Below are 11087 nucleotides of genomic sequence, written 5' to 3' on the forward strand. Positions count from 1 at the left end.
GCCCACAAAGAGTTGTCCAACTGATCTAGGAAGATAGATGATCCTTGTTGGTCATTCAACACTCCAAAGAATCAAAAGAACATTCTGTAAGGGACAGGTGGACAACGAGATGGTGAGCTGTCTTCCCAGAGCTAAGACACAAGACATCACTCTAAGACTGGATAGACTTCTGAAGTCGATGAGCAAGCATGCTTTGGTGATGGTTCAATATTAGCATTAATGACACTGAGGCACAGGATATCTTACAGATAATAGGGAACTTCAAAGAATGCATAAGTGTGCTGAAGAAGAAGAAGATTGTCCAAGAGATCATCTCTAACATCATTCCTGTTCCAAAACTGAAAGAAGACAGAAAGCAGAAAATCTGGTAAGTATACTGCTTGCTAGGTAACTGATATAGGATGTAGTGTTTTGGCTTTTTGGAACATTGGTCCATCTTCTGTGGGAAAATGGGGCTGTATAGTTTGGATGGCCTATGCCACAGTAGAAAGGGAACCAATCTTTTTGGGTACAGGATAGTTAAAGTAGTCAGGAGGGTTTTAAACTAATAACAGAAATGAAGGGTAAAAACAAGGAAGACAGGAGCAATCATTTAACACAAAATTGAGAGATTGAGAACAAAATTAATCAGGAAACCAAAGGAGGTGAAAAAAAGAAATTCTTTAATTGCCTATATACAAATAGTAGGAGCCTATATAAAAATACTAGGTAACACACAATAGGAAATGGAATCACTCAGTACTGAGCAAACATTTTATCTAGTTGATATAACTGACACCTAGTAGGATAATTGGCATGGTTGAAATGTTAAGAATCAATGGTTATAACCTATTTAGGAAGGATTCAGTGGGGAAAAGGGGTGGGGGAATGGCATTCTATGTCAAAGCTGCATTACCTGTTTCCGAATCACTGGTAACTTGAAGAAAATGATCTTGATGCTTACAGATCAATGTCCTAACAGATAAAACACAAGATGGTGTATTAGTTGGTGTCTGCTACAGACCACCAAATCACACTCGGAAATAGGATGACAGCTTACTTATACATCTATCTATAAAATGCAGGGGGAAAAAAGCTTCATGATCATGGGTGACTTTAATCAGAAGGATGTATGCTGGAGGTCTTATGCTGCCTATATTAAAACATCCTTGGAATTTCTAAATATTAATATAGATGACAATTTACTAGTTCAAAACATGTTACAACTAACACAGGGGGCTTCTGTATTACTCCTAATCTTGGCAGATAAAAAGGAACCATCACAGAACTAAACATTTATGGTAGCTTAGGAACAAGTGATTATGACTTGATCACATTTGTTGTGAGAAAACAGAAAAAAGTCTAGAACAGTATATATACACACATATATATACACACACAAACTTGATGCCTTAAAAAGCTCAGTTTAATAAAGCTGTAAACAATAATAAGCCAAATCAGCTGGGAGGAAGAATTTAATAAGAAAAATGTGAATGATAATTGGGAATGGTTTAAGAACACTTACTAGATGCCCTAAAAGCCACAGTCTCACAATTGGTTAAAAAAATGACCTGATTTAGAGGGGGAAGTGAAGGCAGATATAATATACTATCAGATATAAAACAATTATCGTTATGAAGCTAGGAGCACAGGACACAAGGAAAAGAAATCTATAACCAGCAGAGTTAAGGACTATGAGGTGGATTTTAAAAAGTATATTAGGAGCAAAATGAATACCAACAATTTTATTTGTTTATTATTAGATGAAAATTGTAGAATTACCAGTAATAATTCAGAAATGGCAGAAGTGTTCAATACATATTTCTGTTCTGTATTTGGGGAAAAACAAATGATGTAGTTATCTCATGTTTTGAGAATAAAACTCTTTCCATTCCACTAGTAGTCATATTAATATTAGCAGGTATAGCTCACTTGAATACAAGAGTTTTAAAAGAGCTGGCTGACTAACTCACTGGACTGTTAAGGTTCAATAAATCTTGGAACACTGAGGAAATTTCAGTAGATTGGAAGAAGGCTAACATTATGCTAATATTTAAAAAGGGTAAAGGAGATGACACAGATAATCATAGGCCTGTCAGTCTGAGATCAATCCTGGGCACATTATTGTTTTACTGTTTATTGGCCCGTATCAGCCTCTACATAAAACAATTAAAGTAGGGTAATCTAATCTGTGTCAAGTAATCCGTTCTTACAGGAGCAGGGAGCCTATTCAGGAAGTAGTGATTCTGAAAAAGATTTTGCGGTCATGGTGGATAATCCTCTGAACATGAGCTCCTATTGTGACAGAGCAAATGCATACAGAGGGGACTTTCAAGTAATATAGAGGTTATTTTGTCTCTGAATTTAGCACTGGTCTGACAACTGCTGGAATATTGTGTCTAGTTTTGATGTCCACAATTTAAGAAAGATGCTGAAAAACTGGAGAGGGTTCAGAGAAGAACCACAAAAATATTAAAGGATTAGAAAACATGCCTTACACAGCCGTGGTTTTCAAACTTTTTTTCTGGTGACACAGTTAAAGAAAATTGTTGATGCCCATGACCCAACAGAGCTGGGGATGAGGGGTGTGGGAGGGGCTCGGGGCAGAGGGTTGGGGAGCAGGGGTGAGGGCTGCAGGGTAGGGCTGGGAATGAAGGGTTGAGGATGTGAGAGGGGGGCTTTGGACTGCAGCAGGGGATTGTAGTGTGGGAGGGGATAAGGGCTCTGGGCTGGGGGTGGGGATGAAAGGTTCAGGGTGCAGGAGGGTGCTCCAGGTTTGGGAGGTTCAGGACTGGGGTAGGGGATTGGGGTGTGGGCTTACCTCAGGCGGCTCCCAGTCAGCAGTGCAGCAGGGGTGCTAAGGCAGGCTTCCTGCCTTTCCTGGCACCACAGTCCATGCTGCGCCCTGGAAGCAGCCAGCAGCAGGTCTGGCTTCTAGGCAGAGGTGTACAAGTGGCTCAGCCCAGCTCTCGCCTGCAGGCACTGCCCCGCCAGCCAGTGCTCAGGGTAGGGACAGTGCGCAGAGCCCTCTGGGCCCCCTGCCTTGGAGCCGGACCTGCTGCTGGCCACTTCCAGGGCGCAGAGCGGTGTCGGAACAGGTAGTGACTAGTCTGCCTTAGCCAGGCAGCACCGCCGATAGGAATTTTAATGGACCAGTTAGCGGTGCTGACCAGAGCCGCCGCGACCCAGTGCCTTACATTCTGTGACCCGGTACTGGGTTGCGACCCACAGTTTGCAAACCACTGCCTTACAGTGATAGATTCAGGGAGCTCATTATTTAGCTTAACAAAACCAAGGGTCAGGGATGACTTCATTACAGTCTATAAGCACCTACATGGGAAACAAACATTTGATAATTGGCTTTTCAATCTAACAGAAAAAGGTATCATACAATCCAATGGCTGGAAGTTGAAGCTAGGCAAATTCAGTCTGGAAAAAAAATATATGCATTTTTAAATGTATGAGGTTAATTAACCATGAGAACAATTTACCAAGGTAGATTCTCTATCACTGGCAATTTTAAAAATCAAGATTGGATGTTTTTCTAAAAAATATGGTCTAGGAATTATTTGGGGGAAGTTCTGTGGCTTGTGTTACATGGACGGTCAGACTAGATGATCACAATGGTCCCTTCTAGCTTTGGAATCTCAAGCTATGAATTTAGAAGAACCTGATCCCACCTAATCAGTCCAGAACTGCAGTCTATAGTGTCTGTATGAGCTCATGTGGGGTTGCTGTTTTTCTCTGCTCCCAATTTGAATGCTTTTGTGTGCAGGCTGCTGCAAATGCCACACCTGACCCTTTCCATCTTGTACTCAAGTGCTCTCATTCAATGCAGTGGGATTGAGTGATATTTGTCTAGTTGTTAAATGTGTGAAATTATGAGCTCCAATCCAATTATGTTTAGAATGTGTCCAATTAAGTTTAGAAGGAAAGGAAATAAAGATGAAATGTGATGAATCTCATTTTTAGCTTTCTGATTTCATTCAGTATGGCATTTTATTTCATTTTTGAATCTTTTCACATTTTTAATAGGTCTTTTCTCATCAGACTATGGTCCTTTTCTCTGGAGGAACCAGTGGAACAGGACCAATCCTTCTACAAGCTCCATGAGTCTTCTTTGTTTTGTCCCCGTGAAAGGGCCTAATCCTCATCACCTGTAATGCAAGAGAGAAAAATTAATTAGGGATGCTTTATAGCTGGGATATGATTAACTGAATGCCTTCTAGCCAGCAGAGAAAGAGCTAGATAGTATAAGGAGCTGAGAGAGAACCCAGTTCAGGAGGAAACTCGGAGGTCTTAAAATAATAAAAGTTTCCTTGCAACTTCTATCAAGAATACAAAGGAATGGGGCCCAGTAAAAAAAAAATTCTTCTGCAATTATTTAAGTATACCAGAAAAGATGTGAGATTCTAAACCATGAACAAGATTAGAAGTTCTGTGCATGGTGGTCATAGACTCTGGAAGTGAGTCTATTACTCTACAAAACCCAAGAAGAGGAAGAATTATTAATAGTAGTTCAGGAGGAGAGCCAGGAGAAAGTAGCTAAGGAGAGTTTTCTCTCCCTGATAAAGGATCTGGAGGAAGATCTGACAAGTTGGGTCTGGCTGAGCCAGGATAGAGTTACAGGAGTAGGGTTATCTCCTGTGGTGCAGATTCTAGAGTGGTAGGGATCCCTGTGCTAATAAGGTCTATGAAAACTAGGGAATGAGATAGAAGCCCATGAGGGGTGGAAAGTAAGGTTAAAGCATACTTAAGACTCCCTGCAGGGAAAAGCCTGGGTGGCTGGCACCCTGACAAAGGGGGAAGGATCGGAGTCAAGCCCAGGAGAAGCAAAGGACTTACTGTTTGGAGTTGAGCACAGGAGGGGTGAAAGACCTTGTGGGTGTGAAGCTGAGCCCAGGAGAGGCAAAGGAGCTTTTCAGGACTAAACCCTGGAAGGGGCTCAACTGTGCATGACTTAGCCAGAGGGCTGAAGCACAGAAGAGCCAGTAAGGCAATGAAGAGAAGGAACTGGCTCAAACTGACCATTGTAGCTGAAGAAGTGGCTAACAGAATGAATGAAAGGCAAAGTCCTCTGCAATGGAACATCTAGGCACAAGGGTACAACCTAGGGGTAAGGACTGGTGTTTACAGTCCTTTCAGGAAATGCGTTTGCTCCTCACAACTGAGGAGGGCCTCTCAGACTGATCTATGGAGTCAGTTCATCCTGGAAACCTTCTCCCATGGCACATGGAAGAAGCTATACATCCATGTAGTCTCCATAAGTGGCTACCTCTGAAACACACTTCAGGGAGCAGGAGGAGAACTTCAATGTGTAGGAAATACAATATGTCATAGATAAAAAATCATAAATTAATAGTTACCTATTTGCATTTCAGACTTTATGGGACAGACGTTGAACTCAGTTTCTGTAGAATAAGATTGAAGGAGTTACTCCAAATTTACACCAAAGTAACTGAGACCTGAATCTAGCCCCTTGAGTCAATGTAAAATGGAGAGCCAGAGAAATCATGACATTCATAATGGTGCCTAGCAGGGGAAGAAAAATGATGGCATCAGAATTTTTAGACACAATCAACTTGAACTATTTTGTTTTGGCTTTTTGAAATAGAGCATGATAAGTACATTCATAGGAACTGGCTGAGATTGGGCAGCCAGTTCACAAGTGGCAGAAACATCTGACTGAATCCCTTTTAGCAGGAAAGCTGCCAGTCCATGCACCTGGTTTTTTGTAGGAGTTGCTTGCATATGCCAAAATTGTTGTAGAGAGATGATGAGCAAAAATAAACATTGCAAGGAACAAGTCACGCTGAAATTTCAGCTAAGAGAATATCCTGAATGAGGCAAAGCTAGGGTTTGTAAGTGGCATGCTACAACCTTCCCTTAGGCTAAATTTTTAAAACAGAAAAATGAGGATTTTTTTTTGCATTGTTGATATTATATTATTTGTTTTGCAGTAGCACCTAAGAACCCCAGTCAAGGATCGGGGCACAGTTGTGTTAGGGGCTGTACAAACACACAACAAAAGACAGTCCTTCACCTGAAGAGCTGACAGTCTAAATAATATTAAAGAGCTGCTGATGCCTTCCAGTTTCTAGGCCAAGTTCAGAGGTGATGTAAGTTACATATCAGTAAGTTAGTGGGAATGAATAGTAGCTGCTGTAACATTAACTCTGAGGGGTCAAAAGGCTAAAGTATAACAGGAGAACCATCCAAAAGGAGAATGTAAGGTGTGCAATGTTGTGATGGTGGAGCTGCTTTATCATACACCCTCCTGCTATTTTTCTTGCTACAATCCAGGCTTCTGCCCCTGTCCCCACTGATCTCACTTAAAAGCAGGAGTAACTCCGCAGAGGTCAAAGGAATGATACACATTAAAACCCAGTATGAGTGAAAAGAAAATCAGGTGCTTTGGGACTGATTTATCAATGTCCCAAGATTACTTTCTTGAGCCAGCATAAAAAAGCTATAACAGTCCCCCAATACATTCTCCTGACATAAGGGAAGGCCCTGATAGGCATTGTGTGGCCAGCGTAGTTGGCTTTTTGCCACCCGCACAGGAACCCCAGGTACAGGGAACATGGCAGGACTGTTTTTGGTCATTGTGGTATTGTTGGGTCATTTCTATGTTCCAGGTATTCCTGACTGCTAAAATGGTGCAGTGGGGCTGTTGACAGCCAGACCTAGCTTTTGCCTCTAATCCTGTGCTCAGCTTTGGGCAAAGAGTGATTCCAGCCCTGTGGCTGTAAAGTACACCAGCATACACTAATTCACCAGTCTGTAAATCAGACTTCTCTATGTTCTGCCTCATGCAGTTTGTGTTAGAGCTGACTCCGCCTCCCTGTGCTGTTGCCCCACATATTAAGGCAGGGTGTTTTTCACTACATGGGGCAGCAGCTGGCTGGGAGGTTGAGGAAAGGAGGAGACCCTTCTCCATCAGCTCTGGGTTCCCCGCTCTCTTCTGCACTGCCTCTCCAAGGAGGAGAGAGAACCATCACAGGGAGGGAGTCCAGGGACTGACAGGATTTTGAGGCGGGAAGGGGGTGAGGAGAGAAGGAGCAGATGGGTCCACTTTATTTTCACAGAGGGGAAGGAATAGTAGCAGTGAAGGAAGCCCTGAGCAGTTGAATCCCACTCAGACTGAAATACTCCACCCCCTTCTCTCTTGTGAAAAATATGGCTGCTTAGCCTACTCCCTCTGACTCCACTCTCCTCTCATGGAAAACAAGTCAGCTCCTGGGCATCTGAACTTCCTCTCTGAGCACAGAGGAACAGGGTTGGTCCCAGAGCTACTCTTGGAGCAGCAATAGATGGGACCATCCTGGGGACAACAGTTGTTCAGCTCTGGAGAGAGGAAGGGCTGTCCTAAATTAATATTTTGGTGGGTGGCCTGTATTATTTGTAATTAGGGTGGTGGATTAAATTAAATTAATTTGGGAATTATGGCCTAAATATTCTGTATTGGGGCAACCTGGGGCAGAACATCCCCTTCCCCTCTCCAAACTCTCACCATCCTGTTGCCCTGAGAAGCTTAGACAGGGACTCTGGGTGAGATCAACAAAAATATGTAGTCACGTAAGCCTCAAATTTAGGCACCTAAATCCCAGTTTTGGCTCTACTGTATTCCACAAAACTCCCACCAAATTCTGTAGGTGCCTAGGTTTTTCAAGGTAAAAGTTCCCTAGGCATCTATGTTTCTGCATTTGGGCATGCACACTACTGCCTCCCTCTTGGCTCCTGGATGCCCATCTCCCTCCCACAGCAATCCACAAACCAGGAAAGGCAGGTGTGTGGTTGCCTAAATCGCATGTGGGGCCCAATCTGGTAAGCATGCTCAGAGGGCACCTACCACATTGAATCCCATTCAAAAGCCAGCCAGAGGAAGAGGATGTGCCCACATTCTAACTTTTACCCCAGCAGTTAAAGCACTTAGCCGGAAAGTGTGAGACTCAGGTTCAATTCCCCTCTTGCTGCCAGAGGGAGACAAAGGATTTGAACAAAGGGGTCTCTCATGAGAGTGCTCTAACCACTGAGCAATGGGATATTCTGATGTGGGGCTCTCTCAGTCTCTCCTGTTGAAGCTGTTCCACTGTGGATAAATGATGAAAGAGTGATTGGAACAGGGGGACTGGACCTTGCATCTCCTATGATGCCCGAACCACTGGACTACAGAATCATTCTCACTCTCTTCTTCTCTAACCCAATGACTATTAAGACCATGATCACATCCCATCTCTGATGAGATGGGCCTCTTGCCCCTTTTGTGTTTCTCTTCCCTTGCTTTATTAAAACACACACACAAGATATGTTTTCATGTAACCAGGATCTTTGTTTTGTAAGCTTTTATCTGTTCTGTCTGCTTATTCCTCCCTTGAAGCCATAATCCTCTGCTTGCAACATCACAGTTAGTTGCAGACATGACTGGGATAGCATGTTCAGAAGATTATGACTTCAAGTGTGGAATAAGCAGCAAGAGGAAATGAACCAAGAAATATAAATCCCGTCTTCATGCAAATATCTTTAGCAATAAAACTAAAACAAAGCAGAACCAAACCCCCTCATACACAAAGGGAGAAACATATGTTTTCAATGTTGTTTCCAAATAGACTGAGATTGTCAGAGGAGCCTAATGGGGACTGTGACACTCCGTACCTCCAAGGAGCACCCTGGAACACCCATATTCACCACTGTCATAAGAACATAAGAATCGCCATTATGGGTCAGACTAAAGGTACATCTAGCCCAGTATCCTGTCTTCCAACAGTGGCCAATGCCAGGTGCCCCAGAGGGAATGAACAGAACAGGTAATCATCAAGTGATCCATCCCCTGTCACCCATTCCCAGCTTCTGGCAAAGAATATAATACAATTATGATATGTTTTCTACAAAGTATGCCTTATTAGGTATCATTTTAAAAGTCTTGATCTTTTGAACATTAATATCCTGTTGGATTGTATGTGCTATCATTGTATGTGAAGTTATTAAGTCTTGCTATGTGTGTGTTTTACTGTAATATGTTGTGAGGTTGGGAACAGGTACATCAATGGAGCATCAACACCCATCAACAAAATAATCTTCTATCTTAGGAACTGCATACAATGGAGACTTCTCAGAGAGAACATGTAGACAACAGAGACTGTTTGACCAGTGGATAATGACTAACCCATCTCACAGTAAAGATCTTTCCAACAAGCTGGAAAAAACTATAAAAGAGAGGAAGTATCATCATCACTTGGCCTCACTCCCCCCACAACTCAACACCTGGAAACATGTCTGGAGGACAAAGACTTTGAACTGGGGGAGGGTGGCCTGAGACAATAACAGGTTCCAGCCTGTTATTGAGGATCTGTGATCTGTTTGTACCATCTGTCAGGGTGAGACACTCTTGATTCAAATCCTGTTTAGTTTGTAGAACTCAGACTATGAATTTATTTTTGTTTCTTAAGTAACCAACTCTGATTCCAAGCCTGCTACTTATAATTAATTAAAATCTATATTTCTATAGTCAATAAATCTGTTTTATGTTTTACTTAAAAGTGTGTTTGTTTGGGAAATCTCAGCTCAGTTTACAAAGGCTAGTGTGTAATCTCTTCAGATTGAGGGAGGGGCAGACAGTGTAATGAATTTATACTGGACAGGCTTCTGACCAGTGCAAGAGAGTACAGTTCTGGGATACAAGACTGGGGAGCTGGGGGGGAATTGACTGGATCCTCTCTATTGTTGGTTCATGAGTGGCTGCAAAAGCATTCATGTAACTCAGTTGCATATGTCCCTGCCTGTAGATGTCTGTGTAAGTGCAGTACCTGCCAGAGGTTTTGACCCTACTGGGTCAAAATCTAGATCTCCCAGTCAATGCCTTTGCCAATGCAGAATCATTCCCTACTGCACACATTCTAGTGTTTTCTCTAATCTTGTTTTAAAAGTTCCTAAGGATAGGGTTCCACTGCCAAACATATTTCACTATCAGAAAACATTCCCTGTTTAACAATTTTTAATTCTTAGTTTCATTAAGCACTTCTGTGCAAAAAGAGTTACAAGTTCAAGAACAAAATCACGACGTCTATTTATCTTCATACTGCTCCCCAGTTGAGATCGGGAAATTATTTCCCTCAACATTATAAGGGTGGTCTTTCACCTACACATAATATCTAGATCCCTTCTAGAGTCAGGATTAGCACAAGATTGGGACATTGGAGGCCACCATTAAGGTAAAAGAAATGACCATGTCAGACGCAGACCAAAGTATTTCTAAAAATATTGGGCTTGTGACTTTTTGAAATTCTTCATGACATTGTTGCCCCTTTAGCCTATGTGGTTGGCCCAATATTTGGAGCCTTGCAGGGTTTTTTCCACTAGGAGGAGAAATCAGGGATGCAAGTCAGGAAAATCCTTGGTAAAGTCTTGTTTATTTACAAATATGTATTCAAATCCTGTTTCCCTGAACACAGAAGAAACAAACAACTCTGGACAGAAATCACCAAATCTGCAACTCCAACAAGCTCCTTGCCCAATAAAGCTTTGTTTCCTTGCTTCCTCTCTGGATCACACTCACAACTCCTCTGGAGGCTTTCTCCCTCCACACACACAAACTGCAACCCATTTTTCTATCCCCCTGCATTTGCGACCAGGGAACCTGCTCAATCCACACTGTCTTGTCCTGACCTGCCATGAGACCTAGTGTCTTGGGCAGTAATTTCCATTTTTTTGCAGCCATTTTTATTACATACGGGGGGCTTAATTGCACCTTCTGACGGTCTGGAAAGAATGCTTAGCACAACCATTGACTTTAATGAGAACTATGATTGATTGTGAATCTAAAATCCAAACCCCTTGATGGCAGCCATTCCCTACTTTCAACATAACCTTATATAAAAAGCACCAGAAAGGAGTTTCTGCAAAGGTTTTTCTTTCTTTCTTGGTTTTATCATTGAAATACCAGGAATGCCAGTGCTGATATTTCCTGGTTTTGCTAGAAAGTCTTGTTTGGGGATATCAGAAAACATATATTATAAACTTTCACACCCAGATTGAAATATGAGGTTGCTGACAAGCACATCAATTCACCAAAGAGTTAATTAGTTATTTAAATTAATAGCCGTTAACAA

The 11087-nt window shown here is 42.2% G+C and overlaps 1 long non-coding RNA gene across 2 annotated transcripts in view; it reads left to right on the plus strand.

Annotated features, from left to right (window-relative positions):
- The window catches only part of LOC141990045 (uncharacterized), a 54245-nt gene extending 44801 nt beyond the window's left edge, over nucleotides 1-9444 (plus strand). For both annotated transcript variants that reach the window (XR_012640058.1, XR_012640059.1), the window contains 2 exons: nucleotides 8589-8786; nucleotides 9069-9444. This is a non-coding gene — a long non-coding RNA (uncharacterized LOC141990045). The remainder of the gene's footprint in view (nucleotides 1-8588; nucleotides 8787-9068) is intronic.
- Nucleotides 9445-11087: the final 1643 nt, after the last annotated feature.

The sequence above is a fragment of the Natator depressus genome, chromosome 6 (assembly GCF_965152275.1).
Source record: "Natator depressus isolate rNatDep1 chromosome 6, rNatDep2.hap1, whole genome shotgun sequence".
NCBI classification, from domain to species: Eukaryota; Metazoa; Chordata; order Testudines; family Cheloniidae; genus Natator; species Natator depressus.